General features: G+C 35.6%; 4 long non-coding RNA genes across 4 annotated transcripts; all 4 read left to right on the top strand.

The window, feature by feature from the left end:
* Nucleotides 1-3,267: 3,267 nt before the first annotated feature.
* Nucleotides 3,268-3,865, top strand: LOC132157748 (uncharacterized). Its single transcript, XR_009437609.1, has 3 exons — nucleotides 3,268-3,297; nucleotides 3,458-3,576; nucleotides 3,679-3,865. It is a non-coding gene; the product is annotated as an uncharacterized LOC132157748 (long non-coding RNA).
* Nucleotides 3,866-4,042: 177 nt separating this feature from the next.
* Nucleotides 4,043-4,652, top strand: LOC132157747 (uncharacterized). The gene is made up of 3 exons (XR_009437608.1): nucleotides 4,043-4,133; nucleotides 4,234-4,315; nucleotides 4,512-4,652. It is a non-coding gene; the product is annotated as an uncharacterized LOC132157747 (long non-coding RNA).
* Nucleotides 4,653-11,906: 7,254 nt separating this feature from the next.
* On the top strand, nucleotides 11,907-12,561 carry LOC132157746 (uncharacterized). The gene is made up of 3 exons (XR_009437607.1): nucleotides 11,907-11,993; nucleotides 12,154-12,272; nucleotides 12,375-12,561. It is a non-coding gene; the product is annotated as an uncharacterized LOC132157746 (long non-coding RNA).
* A 177-nt stretch (nucleotides 12,562-12,738) lies between these two features.
* On the top strand, nucleotides 12,739-13,348 carry LOC132157745 (uncharacterized). Its single transcript, XR_009437606.1, has 3 exons — nucleotides 12,739-12,829; nucleotides 12,930-13,011; nucleotides 13,208-13,348. It is a non-coding gene; the product is annotated as an uncharacterized LOC132157745 (long non-coding RNA).
* Nucleotides 13,349-16,483: the final 3,135 nt, after the last annotated feature.

The following is a 16,483-nucleotide window of genomic DNA, read 5'->3' as shown; positions in this document are numbered from 1 at the left end:
AATGTGGAATTATGGAACAAGGTGTGGTCCTTGGTCTCCTTTGAGAGGATGTTGTTTGTCAGTAATCCTCAAATACAGTTAAACTTAGAAGACAACAGTACTCTCTCGAGTGATTCAGGCTAATGTATTTTGGTTTAAGCTGCAGTGGAATTGTCAGAAGTCCACCACACACACATTTGTTCGTACATCCTCATGGGGACTTTCTATTGCCTTCTGTTTATTTGACTGAGCTAATTATATATCCTCTCCGTTTATTTAGATTTTTTAAATAAATTGACTGTATTCAAGGCTCAATAATAGGTTTTAAGTCTCATTTGTTTGACTTTGATATACTTAAAATTATATTGGAAGGAAATTTTAATGCAGGTGAGGATCTTACTATGATATCTTCACTGTTTTCTGCCTTTGCAAACAGATGTAACAGCCATCCATACAGCTGACTTGCATCATATCTTGGAAGTCATGTGAGGTTTTGATTAAAAACAAATAGAGAGAGAGAGCCTGTCTCTCTCTAAAGTGGCTGTGGAAGTCCTAATATGGACATCCTTTTCCCCAGGGCTGCACCACACCAGAAAAGGTGGTTTAGCTTTGTATTGTCACGAGTTATGAGTGGGTGAAGATGGGGTTTGGTGAAAAAGCGACATTTATTTGCTTCAGTCAGTGAAAGAGGACACATAAAGGTATGCATTATGGGTAAAGTCATTTGGAATATACTTCCAAATGCTTTTGATTTAAAGTGGTTGGTCAGGTAAGGTCTGTTTAAACTTATAGTTTTGTCACAGTTTACTTTTTATGTTGATCCAACCCAGTGACTTTTTCCATGAAACATAAAAATCAGAGGCATGTAGCATTTGCATAATTCATGATCAGGATGTGTCTAATTTATAAACCTAGCGTATGCAAAAAACGGGCATAGAAATATGCATACACAATTTTCCATATAATTTTTTAAATAATAATAAACTTGACATATATATGTAGGCACCATACGGACATTCTTGACCACATGTACAAACTTTTAGTAAATTCTAAAATAAAACATTTTCTGCCTGGAAAATCTCTTGACATAGATGTTTACGTGTATATTACCTCTCTATTGGACTACTCTCTGTATCGTGGCATCTATAAGTCATAAGTCGCTCGCTTACAATTGGCCTAAAATGCTGCAGCCAAATTTCTTAAGAAAGGTTGCAAGTATGATTCCACCACCCCTTTTTTGTGAGCTCTTCATTGGCTTCCAGATCATTTTAGGATAAACTTTACAATTCTCCTATTTGTAAATAAATGTTTACACAACCTTGCCGCACTTTACTCATCGGAATTGCTGCATTCTTATAGCCCTACCAGAGATTTAATATCTGGTTATCAAATCCTACTTATGGTTCCTTGCACAAGGTTGAAACGCAGAGGAGAAACAGCTTTTTCAGTGATGGGCCTAAACAGCCTGCCAGCACACCTCTGCGCTGCTCTTGGTTCTTTAATCTCTACTGAAAACCCACTTATTTTCTTTAGCATTTATTGTAAGGTGAGCCGATGTGCCCAGAACATCTAAATTGCCTAAAATAACCAAGGTTGGGCTGTTTTAGCTGTTCAGATCAATTGTTTTATAAAAATCAAAGTACTGCAACTGCCGGCTTCCTATAGCTCTCATGGTACTTAGATGTCACGGTACAAACACATTTTAATGTGTTCATTCACTGATTCTGGTTACTATTATGATTTGGTCTTATGACTAGCTATAGATGAGAAAGAGAGGAAGTCTGACAGGAAGTGCCATTCCACTTATGCACATCTTTCCACTGCTTCTCTTATATATATATATATATATATATAAATTTCACCATGTCTGGTGTACGTACAGTAGAGCCATACTGTAACAAGGTTCGTAGTAAGGAAGGAAGAAAGGAAGTGACCTACAGTAGGTTGGCCTTTGGAGACTAGTAGAAGTTTATTAAATAACTCAAAACTAACAAAACAAAAGTAGCACTTCCAGCACATTCACACAATGACAGAGCAGTGTGCACGAGTCTCCTGCCTTGTCCAAATACCCACACTTGCGGTTTTTGCACTCGATCACTTGACGACGACTATGACGCATTTCCTGTATTTGGCCCAAGTGTTTGAGTGAGAATGTAGACCACAAGTCCATTACCTGATGGGACACATTTATATATTTTTTAATATAACTCATATTGTGTTATGAGAGCCCAGGTTGCTCTGATAGTGGCCTTCAGATCTTCTGCATTGTCTGGGTCTGTACAAGGTGTCAATGGTCATCTTTTGGACAACTGTCAAGTCAGCAGTCTTCCCCATGATTGTGTAGCCTAAAGAACTAGACTGAGAGACCATTTAAAGGCTTTTGCAGGTGTTTTGAGTTAATTAGCTGATTAGAATGTTGCACCAGGTGTCTTCAATATTGAACCTTTTCACAATATTTTATTTTCTGAAATACTGAATTTGGGATTTTCCTTAGTTTTCAGTTATAATCATCAAAATTAAAAGAAATAAACATTTGAAATATATCAGTCTGTGTGTAATGAATGAATATAACATACAAGTTTCACTTTTTGAATAGAATTAGTGAAATAAATCAACTTTTTGATGATATTCTAATTATATGACCAGCACCTGAATGTGACATCACCGAACGTTCTAAATCCCATACGTGGGACCATACGCCCAGGGGCACTGAAATAAGAATCACATATGTGGGACCGTACCACTCAAAAGGTTAATAAGTATCTAATAATAAGTACTAGTATCTAATAAATAAATACAAGTATTTAATCAATAAGTAGTATCTAATTAATAAATACTAGTACCTAATAAATAAGCACTAGTATCTAATGAATAAGTACTAGTATCTAATAATTAAGTACTAGGATCTAATGAATAAGTAACTATACAAAAGACACTAGTAGCTAAAGAATAAGCACTGGTATCTAAAAAATAACCACTAGTAGTTAATGAATAAGTAGTACTTAATGGAAAAGATAGGCCTACTTAAAAAAATAAGTACTAGTAACGTCAAATTAGATACTAGTGCAGTTCATAGATTAAATGTTACTATGGCTTGCCATATACTAGTACGGTTTATAGATTAAATGTTACAACGGCTTTCCATACACGCCCAACATTAGAAAGCTTTGCTCGCTTCGCTTGCATCAGTGTGAGTTCTGCGGTGGTAGGAGCAGCACACGTTAGTGACAGCAGCGATGCATCCAAAGGACAGGTTTACGCCAATACTGTTAGCATGTTGTTTTACTCTTGCGAGTTGTTCGTCTGTGACATGTAAAGGTAAATGTTTTTCCGACTGTAACAAACATGTATTTGTTCATAAAATCTACGCATGGTGAATTCCTTACATTAATTTTTATTTAGTTTGAAACTCGCTAATTAATCTTAAAGGATTATAAAAATGTCGTGTAATTAAACGGGGTTATGTATTACTCAACAGGATGCCCTGAATACCAAGAAATACAGTGTGAGAGCGTGCGCTCGTCCCATGGATACACATACACGTTGCCACCGGGAATCTTATCCTATGTATACTGCGAACAAGGATGGTACTATCAGGTGGGAATGTTTGATGTTCTGGAGTTAGTTGTTATAGGCTCTAATTATCATCTAAAACAGTCAAATGTTTACTAACTCATCGGTTTGCTGTTGTTTGTATAGAATGGGACGTTTATTGTCGACTCAACTCCGAATGCCGATGGAAACAGGTTACCGGTTGTAGTGGCTGTTACGCCTCACAATCTGACAGTCCGTGTCTGCGAGAACCTCCAGTGGGAACTTGACTGTGCCAAGGTAGTAGCAATGAGTGTCTGTTTCATTTACACACAATAGATAAGACTGTCTGTGTGGCTCTAAAAGCAGTGCTACTGCCGTACTATTAGGACAGACCTAAAATATAATTTTTCTTCTCTTACAGTGTCGCTGTTTTATCAATTATAAAAGTAAGCATTATAAATCCTTACACCACACGTGCTCTATAAACTAGTACTTTTCTGTGTGTTAAGTTGGCCTGTTCTTATTCTTTTATTTGTCTAAAGTTACAGATTTGAAACATTCAGCAGCACGTGACCCCCTGCCAAGAAATAATACAACATGGAATGAAAAAGATGGCAACAGTAAGGGTAATAGTTTTAAACCTTTAAAAGTCTGATATTTCACCTTAAAATTGAAATCTTCTATAATCTTCTTTTATCTTTGTACATGTGTATGCAACAGATTTACCTGCCTGGGGGATTGCTTTAATCGTAATCCTGGTTGCTGGAGCTGTTTCTGCCTTTATTTTTTTCATTGGAAAAAGGTGAGTGCCTTTTAGAAAGTTGGGTTTCATATGTAAAGATGATGCTGTCCTTCTATCCTATTAGAAAAAATAAAGAACATTACATTTCATTCATGTTACTGATGCAATTACATTATTTGTATGTGTGTGTGTCTGGGTCATGTAAAAAATGATGACTAAAATACTTATTTTATTTATTTATTTATTTTTACCACAGGGCAAAATGCTTTGGTAAACCAATATCTGTACTTTAGTGGCGATGATTTGTGCCTTCAAGCAAATCACCTCAGGTTGCTCCAGAGGGACTGTGCCTGGAAAACAGTACATGTTATACTGTATAAGCCACTTTGGTAAAAAACTTTAAATTACCAAAATAATCACTATTGTACTTACTTTATTTCCACAAACATTGTTGTTTTAGTAGTTTTTAACATCTAGCTTTTATGGATTGTATTGTAGCTTTGTGTGTGCTTTTTAATTCAGTGTTAACTTAAATCTGTCTGGTGCTTACATGACATACAGGACTATAGAGGACACGGACAATGAAATTAAGAAAAATTGATAATCTAAAACAAATATTAATGAAAATGATGAATTAGATCTTTTTATATATTGTTGTATTATAAATATCATACATAAATTTATACATAAAAAAGTTATTTTTATATATATATATATATATATATATATATATATATATATATATATATATATATATATATATATATATATACACACACACACACACTAACATGTACCCCCGACATGCACAGATTTTCCTTAAATGTAAATGAATGATGATACTAAATTTATTAGAGATCTCTATGAGTAGTATAAGTTAAGTCTTCCAGAAGGGGGCATGTATGTATTTTTAATATTCTTGTATTACCATATTTTTTTACTTTTTATAAAACTCATTAACTATATATATAAATCTAGAATGGCACACAGATCTATAATTAATTTGGATAATGTTTAGACTGTCAACACCACTGCACTGCCTAAAGCCACGTTCACACTGACATATTTTAAATTGCTGGAGATTGTCTCTTTTCTTGTAGGTGATCATAATGTTCTGTTGTATCCTGTATCATGACATTGGTAATCACTGCATCACTTGTTCATTTGCATGAAGTTTTCATCAGAAATTACAATCGTGATGAAAATGAATAATGTCTGTTTTGTCAGTGTGAACCCTCTCTAAAGTCTAAGGCTTTGCTGAGCAAAGTATTTGTACAACCAGGGCAAGTATTTAAGTTGCCGCTGTGGAAGCAAAATGCAATGAAATGCTGTGCCAGTGAGAACACACATCTAATCCATTACTAGTTTAATCAAAATTTTACTGTAAAATAATGTTAAAATTACAGTTTTGGAAGTGAAAAAGAAAAAGTCATTGTTGAATTTACACAGATTTTTACAGTGCAGTAAACTGGCAAAGTACAATCATTTTTACATTGCCTGCTCCTAAGCTGTGCATTCTTACCTTAAGGGATAGATAAAGCACAAAATAACTTTTGAGGATTCTGCCATGTAACTTTTTTACTGACAGCAAACTGTCTTATATAAAAAAAATACCCAGAATTAATCAAATTGGTTTTGTTTCTGTGTGCCAAGCTATATATGATAAAGTACTCTTTATTTTGCATACTATTGATTTGTTTATACTGACTATCATTCCTTAAAAAGACAAGATGCTGTTACACTTTCCATCAGTTTAACAGACAAGGCTTAAAGGGTTAGTTCATCGAAAAACCAAAATTATGTAATTAATAACTCATCCTCATGTCGTTCCAAACCAGTGAGACCTCCGTTTATCTTTGGAACACAGTTTAATATATTTTAGATTTAGTCCAAGAGCTCTCAGTCCCTCCATTGAAACTGTGTGCACGATATACTGTCCATGTCCAGAAAGGTAAGAAAAACATCATCAAAGTAGTCCATGTGACGTCAGAGGGTCAATTAGAATTTTTTGAAGCATTGAAAATACATTTTGGTTCAAAAATAGCAAAAACTACGACTTTATTCAGCATTGTCTTCTCTTCCGTGTCTGTTGTGAGAGAGTTCAAAACAAAGCAGTTTGTGATATCTGGTTCGCGAACGAATCATTCGATGTAACCGGATCTTTTTGAACCAGTTCACCAAATCGACAAAAGATTGACTCATCGGTTTTTGGATCACCAGTAGTTTCGGACAGTTCGATTCAATAAACCAGTTGAAGAAAGCGGTTCACCGGTTCTTTTGCGCGCAACATAATGGCGTCATTGGCAATGATTGCCCTTCATTCAAGCCTTCGGTTTACCTGCGCTCATAACATTAGCACAGAATCAGTTCAGAATCAATCACCAAAAGAATCAGTTCGGTTCAGATGCTCTGTGTGTCAGTCTGCTTCACACTGAATCGCACATGTGCAGTATCATCAGCTCCTCGGTTCTCGAATAGGACGCATCTGACAGAAACGGTTCTTCACTCGAGAACGAGTCAATCTTTTGTTCATTATCTGGCTCGGCTCGGTGTTCATCTTCATCTCTCTCTTCACAGCAGTTCAGTCAGTGTACTGTTTGAGTACATGAATTACTCCGTTATATTGGTTTGTTTGAACTCAGAGGAAGTGTCAGCCACATTAAAAAAGTTAACAGCTTAAGTCATTTGTGGATTAATGCGTATTGGAGACGCGAACCGTTTACATTTACAATACATTTACATTTAATCATTTAGCAGACGCTTTTATCCAAAGCGACTTACAAATGAGAACAATAGAAGCAGTCAGGTGAACAAGAGAACAACAACAGTATACAAGTGCCATGACAAGTCTCAGTTAGTCTTTTTTTTTTTTTTAATTAAAAAGAAAGGGAAAATTGCTAGTGTTAGTTGGTTAAGTGCAGGCGAAAAAGATGAGTTTTTAGCTGTTTCTTGAAAATGAGTAAAGACTCAGCTGAAAGAATTAAGATTGGGAGGTCATTCCACCAGCTGGGCACAGTCCAGGAAAAGGTCCGTGAGAGTGATTTTGAACTTCTTTGGGATGGTACCACAAGGCGTCGATCACTTGCAGAGCGCAAACTTCTGGAGGGCACATAAGATTTAACCAGTGAGTTTAGGTAAGTTGGTGCCGTGCCAGTGGTCGTCTTGTAGGCTAGCATCAGTACCTTGAATTTGATGCGAGCAGCTACTGGTAGCCAGTGTAACCTGATGAGGAGAGGAGTAACGTGAGCTTTTTTTGGCTCATTGAAGATAACCCTCGGTCGTTTAAAATGATTCAGTTCGATTTGGTGAACTGGTTAAATAAGATCCGGTTACATCGAATGATTCGTTCATGAACCGGATATAACAAACCACTTTGTTTTGAACTCTCTCATAACAGACACGGAAGAGAAGACCATGATGAATAAAGTCGTAGTTTTTGCTATTTTTGGACCAAAATGTATTTTCAATGCTTCAAAAAATTCTAACTGACCCTCTGATGTCACATGGACTACTTTGATGATGTTTTTCTTACCTTTCTGGACATGAACAGACAGTATACCATACACACAGTTTCAATGGAGGGACTGAGAGCTCTCGGACTAAATCTAAAATATATTAAACTGTGTTTCAAAGATGAACGGAGGTCTCACGGGTTTGGAACAACATGAGGGTAAGTTACTGACTGATCTTATCAGTGCCTTTTTGTCTTGAGATGCACACCAGTAATGTTTTTTTTTTGTTTGTTTTTTTGCACATTTAGAAAAAAAATGCTTATGTCCTAATTGAACTATGGTCTAATCCTGGCTTAGTTCAACGTCATATTGTGTGTAATAATATGATATTGATAAATAAGTTTAGTGTCAGCTGTCATTGTATTGTCAGATGAAAAATCCACTTTCACAGAGAATTATGCAAAATGTATTATATTTCTGTCGTTAGCTGTGTAAGCATTAATGCGTCAATGTATTTTTTATACATTTTTTTCAAAAGTATTTTGTTATAAAACCTTTTCAATTGTTTTTTTTTTTTTTTTTGCTATTTCCCTTGCTATCTACCTATCTTGTTGGATGGCTGTCTGATAATAAAATTTGATAAGACCTTCAATGTCTTGTGAAGTTGCTTCCTTGGTTTTACACTTTTTAAACTATTTAGATGTTTTCCTTTCTTTTGATGTTGAGAAATGCAGAACTTGACCATCTACCTCTATATATTCTAGCTGATTGTTTAAACCAAATTTATTATTTATATCTCTACTCTTTAAAAATAATCGCTAGTGGCAGAAATCAAAATGTCCTTATCTTGTTTGTTATCTTCTGTAGAAATAGAGAGTTCTTCTTTTGAAAGCAAGCTGTTTAAAATAATGGGTAAGCTTTTTGAACAATACTGAATTTTCTAAATTTCTATCCACTAGTTTCCCCTAAAAACGTAATTATGAAATAAGAATGTGGAATTATGGAACAAGGTGTGGTCCTTGGTCTCCTTTGAGAGGATGTTGTTTGTCAGTAATCCTCAAATACAGTTAAACTTAGAAGACAACAGTACTCTCTCGAGTGATTCAGGCTAATGTATTTTGGTTTAAGCTGCAGTGGAATTGTCAGAAGTCCACCACACACACATTTGTTCGTACATCCTCATGGGGACTTTCTATTGCCTTCTGTTTATTTGACTGAGCTAATTATATATCCTCTCCGTTTATTTAGATTTTTTAAATAAATTGACTGTATTCAAGGCTCAATAATAGGTTTTAAGTCTCATTTGTTTGACTTTGATATACTTAAAATTATATTGGAAGGAAATTTTAATGCAGGTGAGGATCTTACTATGATATCTTCACTGTTTTCTGCCTTTGCAAACAGATGTAACAGCCATCCATACAGCTGACTTGCATCATATCTTGGAAGTCATGTGAGGTTTTGATTAAAAACAAATAGAGAGAGAGAGCCTGTCTCTCTCTAAAGTGGCTGTGGAAGTCCTAATATGGACATCCTTTTCCCCAGGGCTGCACCACACCAGAAAAGGTGGTTTAGCTTTGTATTGTCACGAGTTATGAGTGGGTGAAGATGGGGTTTGGTGAAAAAGCGACATTTATTTGCTTCAGTCAGTGAAAGAGGACACATAAAGGTATGCATTATGGGTAAAGTCATTTGGAATATACTTCCAAATGCTTTTGATTTAAAGTGGTTGGTCAGGTAAGGTCTGTTTAAACTTATAGTTTTGTCACAGTTTACTTTTTATGTTGATCCAACCCAGTGACTTTTTCCATGAAACATAAAAATCAGAGGCATGTAGCATTTGCATAATTCATGATCAGGATGTGTCTAATTTATAAACCTAGCGTATGCAAAAAACGGGCATAGAAATATGCATACACAATTTTCCATATAATTTTTTAAATAATAATAAACTTGACATATATATGTAGGCACCATACGGACATTCTTGACCACATGTACAAACTTTTAGTAAATTCTAAAATAAAACATTTTCTGCCTGGAAAATCTCTTGAAATAGATGTTTACGTGTATATTACCTCTCTATTGGACTACTCTCTGTATCGTGGCATCTATAAGTCATAAGTCGCTCGCTTACAATTGGCCTAAAATGCTGCAGCCAAATTTCTTAAGAAAGGTTGCAAGTATGATTCCACCACCCCTTTTTTGTGAGCTCTTCATTGGCTTCCAGATCATTTTAGGATAAACTTTACAATTCTCCTATTTGTAAATAAATGTTTACACAACCTTGCCGCACTTTACTCATCGGAATTGCTGCATTCTTATAGCCCTACCAGAGATTTAATATCTGGTTATCAAATCCTACTTATGGTTCCTTGCACAAGGTTGAAACGCAGAGGAGAAACAGCTTTTTCAGTGATGGGCCTAAACAGCCTGCCAGCACACCTCTGCGCTGCTCTTGGTTCTTTAATCTCTACTGAAAACCCACTTATTTTCTTTAGCATTTATTGTAAGGTGAGCCGATGTGCCCAGAACATCTAAATTGCCTAAAATAACCAAGGTTGGGCTGTTTTAGCTGTTCAGATCAATTGTTTTATAAAAATCAAAGTACTGCAACTGCCGGCTTCCTATAGCTCTCATGGTACTTAGATGTCACGGTACAAACACATTTTAATGTGTTCATTCACTGATTCTGGTTACTATTATGATTTGGTCTTATGACTAGCTATAGATGAGAAAGAGAGGAAGTCTGACAGGAAGTGCCATTCCACTTATGCACATCTTTCCACTGCTTCTCTTATATATATATATATATATATATAAATTTCACCATGTCTGGTGTACGTACAGTAGAGCCATACTGTAACAAGGTTCGTAGTAAGGAAGGAAGAAAGGAAGTGACCTACAGTAGGTTGGCCTTTGGAGACTAGTAGAAGTTTATTAAATAACTCAAAACTAACAAAACAAAAGTAGCACTTCCAGCACATTCACACAATGACAGAGCAGTGTGCACGAGTCTCCTGCCTTGTCCAAATACCCACACTTGCGGTTTTTGCACTCGATCACTTGACGACGACTATGACGCATTTCCTGTATTTGGCCCAAGTGTTTGAGTGAGAATGTAGACCACAAGTCCATTACCTGATGGGACACATTTATATATTTTTTAATATAACTCATATTGTGTTATGAGAGCCCAGGTTGCTCTGATAGTGGCCTTCAGATCTTCTGCATTGTCTGGGTCTGTACAAGGTGTCAATGGTCATCTTTTGGACAACTGTCAAGTCAGCAGTCTTCCCCATGATTGTGTAGCCTAAAGAACTAGACTGAGAGACCATTTAAAGGCTTTTGCAGGTGTTTTGAGTTAATTAGCTGATTAGAATGTTGCACCAGGTGTCTTCAATATTGAACCTTTTCACAATATTTTATTTTCTGAAATACTGAATTTGGGATTTTCCTTAGTTTTCAGTTATAATCATCAAAATTAAAAGAAATAAACATTTGAAATATATCAGTCTGTGTGTAATGAATGAATATAACATACAAGTTTCACTTTTTGAATAGAATTAGTGAAATAAATCAACTTTTTGATGATATTCTAATTATATGACCAGCACCTGAATGTGACATCACCGAACGTTCTAAATCCCATACGTGGGACCATACGCCCAGGGGCACTGAAATAAGAATCACATATGTGGGACCGTACCACTCAAAAGGTTAATAAGTATCTAATAATAAGTACTAGTATCTAATAAATAAATACAAGTATTTAATCAATAAGTAGTATCTAATTAATAAATACTAGTACCTAATAAATAAGCACTAGTATCTAATGAATAAGTACTAGTATCTAATAATTAAGTACTAGGATCTAATGAATAAGTAACTATACAAAAGACACTAGTAGCTAAAGAATAAGCACTGGTATCTAAAAAATAACCACTAGTAGTTAATGAATAAGTAGTACTTAATGGAAAAGATAGGCCTACTTAAAAAAATAAGTACTAGTAACGTCAAATTAGATACTAGTGCAGTTCATAGATTAAATGTTACTATGGCTTGCCATATACTAGTACGGTTTATAGATTAAATGTTACAACGGCTTTCCATACACGCCCAACATTAGAAAGCTTTGCTCGCTTCGCTTGCATCAGTGTGAGTTCTGCGGTGGTAGGAGCAGCACACGTTAGTGACAGCAGCGATGCATCCGAAGGACAGGTTTACGCCAATACTGTTAGCATGTTGTTTTACTCTTGCGAGTTGTTCGTCTGTGACATGTAAAGGTAAATGTTTTTCCGACTGTAACAAACATGTATTTGTTCATAAAATCTACGCATGGTGAATTCCTTACATTAATTTTTATTTAGTTTGAAACTCGCTAATTAATCTTAAAGGATTATAAAAATGTCGTGTAATTAAACGGGGTTATGTATTACTCAACAGGATGCCCTGAATACCAAGAAATACAGTGTGAGAGCGTGCGCTCGTCCCATGGATACACATACACGTTGCCACCGGGAATCTTATCCTATGTATACTGCGAACAAGGATGGTACTATCAGGTGGGAATGTTTGATGTTCTGGAGTTAGTTGTTATAGGCTCTAATTATCATCTAAAACAGTCAAATGTTTACTAACTCATCGGTTTGCTGTTGTTTGTATAGAATGGGACGTTTATTGTCGACTCAACTCCGAATGCCGATGGAAACAGGTTACCGGTTGTAGTGGCTGTTACGCCTCACAATCTGACAGTCCGTGTCTGCGAGAACCTCCAGTGGGAACTTGACTGTGCCAAGGTAGTAGCAATGAGTGTCTGTTTCATTTACACACAATAGATAAGACTGTCTGTGTGGCTCTAAAAGCAGTGCTACTGCCGTACTATTAGGACAGACCTAAAATATAATTTTTCTTCTCTTACAGTGTCGCTGTTTTATCAATTATAAAAGTAAGCATTATAAATCCTTACACCACACGTGCTCTATAAACTAGTACTTTTCTGTGTGTTAAGTTGGCCTGTTCTTATTCTTTTATTTGTCTAAAGTTACAGATTTGAAACATTCAGCAGCACGTGACCCCCTGCCAAGAAATAATACAACATGGAATGAAAAAGATGGCAACAGTAAGGGTAATAGTTTTAAACCTTTAAAAGTCTGATATTTCACCTTAAAATTGAAATCTTCTATAATCTTCTTTTATCTTTGTACATGTGTATGCAACAGATTTACCTGCCTGGGGGATTGCTTTAATCGTAATCCTGGTTGCTGGAGCTGTTTCTGCCTTTATTTTTTTCATTGGAAAAAGGTGAGTGCCTTTTAGAAAGTTGGGTTTCATATGTAAAGATGATGCTGTCCTTCTATCCTATTAGAAAAAATAAAGAACATTACATTTCATTCATGTTACTGATGCAATTACATTATTTGTATGTGTGTGTGTCTGGGTCATGTAAAAAATGATGACTAAAATACTTATTTTATTTATTTATTTATTTTTACCACAGGGCAAAATGCTTTGGTAAACCAATATCTGTACTTTAGTGGCGATGATTTGTGCCTTCAAGCAAATCACCTCAGGTTGCTCCAGAGGGACTGTGCCTGGAAAACAGTACATGTTATACTGTATAAGCCACTTTGGTAAAAAACTTTAAATTACCAAAATAATCACTATTGTACTTACTTTATTTCCACAAACATTGTTGTTTTAGTAGTTTTTAACATCTAGCTTTTATGGATTGTATTGTAGCTTTGTGTGTGCTTTTTAATTCAGTGTTAACTTAAATCTGTCTGGTGCTTACATGACATACAGGACTATAGAGGACACGGACAATGAAATTAAGAAAAATTGATAATCTAAAACAAATATTAATGAAAATGATGAATTAGATCTTTTTATATATTGTTGTATTATAAATATCATACATAAATTTATACATAAAAAAGTTATTTTTATATATATATATATATATATATATATATATATATATATATATACACACACACACACACTAACATGTACCCCCGACATGCACAGATTTTCCTTAAATGTAAATGAATGATGATACTAAATTTATTAGAGATCTCTATGAGTAGTATAAGTTAAGTCTTCCAGAAGGGGGCATGTATGTATTTTTAATATTCTTGTATTACCATATTTTTTTACTTTTTATAAAACTCATTAACTATATATATAAATCTAGAATGGCACACAGATCTATAATTAATTTGGATAATGTTTAGACTGTCAACACCACTGCACTGCCTAAAGCCACGTTCACACTGACATATTTTAAATTGCTGGAGATTGTCTCTTTTCTTGTAGGTGATCATAATGTTCTGTTGTATCCTGTATCATGACATTGGTAATCACTGCATCACTTGTTCATTTGCATGAAGTTTTCATCAGAAATTACAATCGTGATGAAAATGAATAATGTCTGTTTTGTCAGTGTGAACCCTCTCTAAAGTCTAAGGCTTTGCTGAGCAAAGTATTTGTACAACCAGGGCAAGTATTTAAGTTGCCGCTGTGGAAGCAAAATGCAATGAAATGCTGTGCCAGTGAGAACACACATCTAATCCATTACTAGTTTAATCAAAATTTTACTGTAAAATAATGTTAAAATTACAGTTTTGGAAGTGAAAAAGAAAAAGTCATTGTTGAATTTACACAGATTTTTACAGTGCAGTAAACTGGCAAAGTACAATCATTTTTACATTGCCTGCTCCTAAGCTGTGCATTCTTACCTTAAGGGATAGATAAAGCACAAAATAACTTTTGAGGATTCTGCCATGTAACTTTTTAACTGACAGCAAACTGTCTTATATAAAAAAAATACCCAGAATTAATCAAATTGGTTTTGTTTCTGTGTGCCAAGCTATATATGATAAAGTACTCTTTATTTTGCATACTATTGATTTGTTTATACTGACTATCATTCCTTAAAAAGACAAGATGCTGTTACACTTTCCATCAGTTTAACAGACAAGGCTTAAAGGGTTAGTTCATCGAAAAACCAAAATTATGTAATTAATAACTCATCCTCATGTCGTTCCAAACCAGTGAGATCTCCGTTTATCTTTGGAACACAGTTTAATATATTTTAGATTTAGTCCGAGAGCTCTCAGTCCCTCCATTGAAACTGTGTGCACGGTATACTGTCCATGTCCAGAAAGGTAAGAAAAACATCATCAAAGTAGTCCATGTGACGTCAGAGGGTCAGTTAGAATTTTTTGAAGCATTGAAAATACATTTTGGTTCAAAAATAGCAAAAACTACGACTTTATTCAGCATTGTCTTCTCTTCCGTGTCTGTTGTGAGAGAGTTCAAAACAAAGCAGTTTGTGATATCTGGTTCGCGAACGAATCATTCGATGTAACCGGATCTTTTTGAACCAGTTCACCAAATCGACAAAAGATTGACTCATCGGTTTTTGGATCACCAGTAGTTTCGGACAGTTCGATTCAATAAACCAGTTGAAGAAAGCGGTTCACCGGTTCTTTTGCGCGCAACATAATGGCGTCATTGGCAATGATTGCCCTTCATTCAAGCCTTCGGTTTACCTGCGCTCATAACATTAGCACAGAATCAGTTCAGAATCAATCACCAAAAGAATCAGTTCGGTTCAGATGCTCTGTGTGTCAGTCTGCTTCACACTGAATCGCACATGTGCAGTATCATCAGCTCCTCGGTTCTCGAATAGGACGCATCTGACAGAAACGGTTCTTCACTCGAGAACGAGTCAATCTTTTGTTCATTATCTGGCTCGGCTCGGTGTTCATCTTCATCTCTCTCTTCACAGCAGTTCAGTCAGTGTACTGTTTGAGTACATGAATTACTCCGTTATATTGGTTTGTTTGAACTCAGAGGAAGTGTCAGCCACATTAAAAAAGTTAACAGCTTAAGTCATTTGTGGATTAATGCGTATTGGAGACGCGAACCGTTTACATTTACAATACATTTACATTTAATCATTTAGCAGACGCTTTTATCCAAAGCGACTTACAAATGAGAACAATAGAAGCAGTCAGGTGAACAAGAGAACAACAACAGTATACAAGTGCCATGACAAGTCTCAGTTAGTCTTTTTTTTTTTTTTAATTAAAAAGAAAGGGAAAATTGCTAGTGTTAGTTGGTTAAGTGCAGGCGAAAAAGATGAGTTTTTAGCTGTTTCTTGAAAATGAGTAAAGACTCAGCTGAAAGAATTAAGATTGGGAGGTCATTCCACCAGCTGGGCACAGTCCAGGAAAAGGTCCGTGAGAGTGATTTTGAACTTCTTTGGGATGGTACCACAAGGCGTCGATCACTTGCAGAGCGCAAACTTCTGGAGGGCACATAAGATTTAACCAGTGAGTTTAGGTAAGTTGGTGCCGTGCCAGTGGTCGTCTTGTAGGCTAGCATCAGTACCTTGAATTTGATGCGAGCAGCTACTGGTAGCCAGTGTAACCTGATGAGGAGAGGAGTAACGTGAGCTTTTTTTGGCTCATTGAAGATAACCCTCGGTCGTTTAAAATGATTCAGTTCGATTTGGTGAACTGGTTAAATAAGATCCGGTTACATCGAATGATTCGTTCATGAACCGGATATAACAAACCACTTTGTTTTGAACTCTCTCATAACAGACACGGAAGAGAAGACCATGATGAATAAAGTCGTAGTTTTTGCTATTTTTGGACCAAAATGTATTTTCAATGCTTCAAAAAATTCTAACTGACCCTCTGATGTCACATGGACTACTTTGATGATGTTTTTCTTACCTTTCTGGACATGAACAGACAGTATA

Source organism: Carassius carassius, chromosome 15 (assembly GCF_963082965.1).
Source record: "Carassius carassius chromosome 15, fCarCar2.1, whole genome shotgun sequence".
Taxonomy (NCBI): Eukaryota; Metazoa; Chordata; class Actinopteri; order Cypriniformes; family Cyprinidae; genus Carassius; species Carassius carassius.
This window is presented reverse-complemented; position numbering and strand designations above follow the sequence as displayed.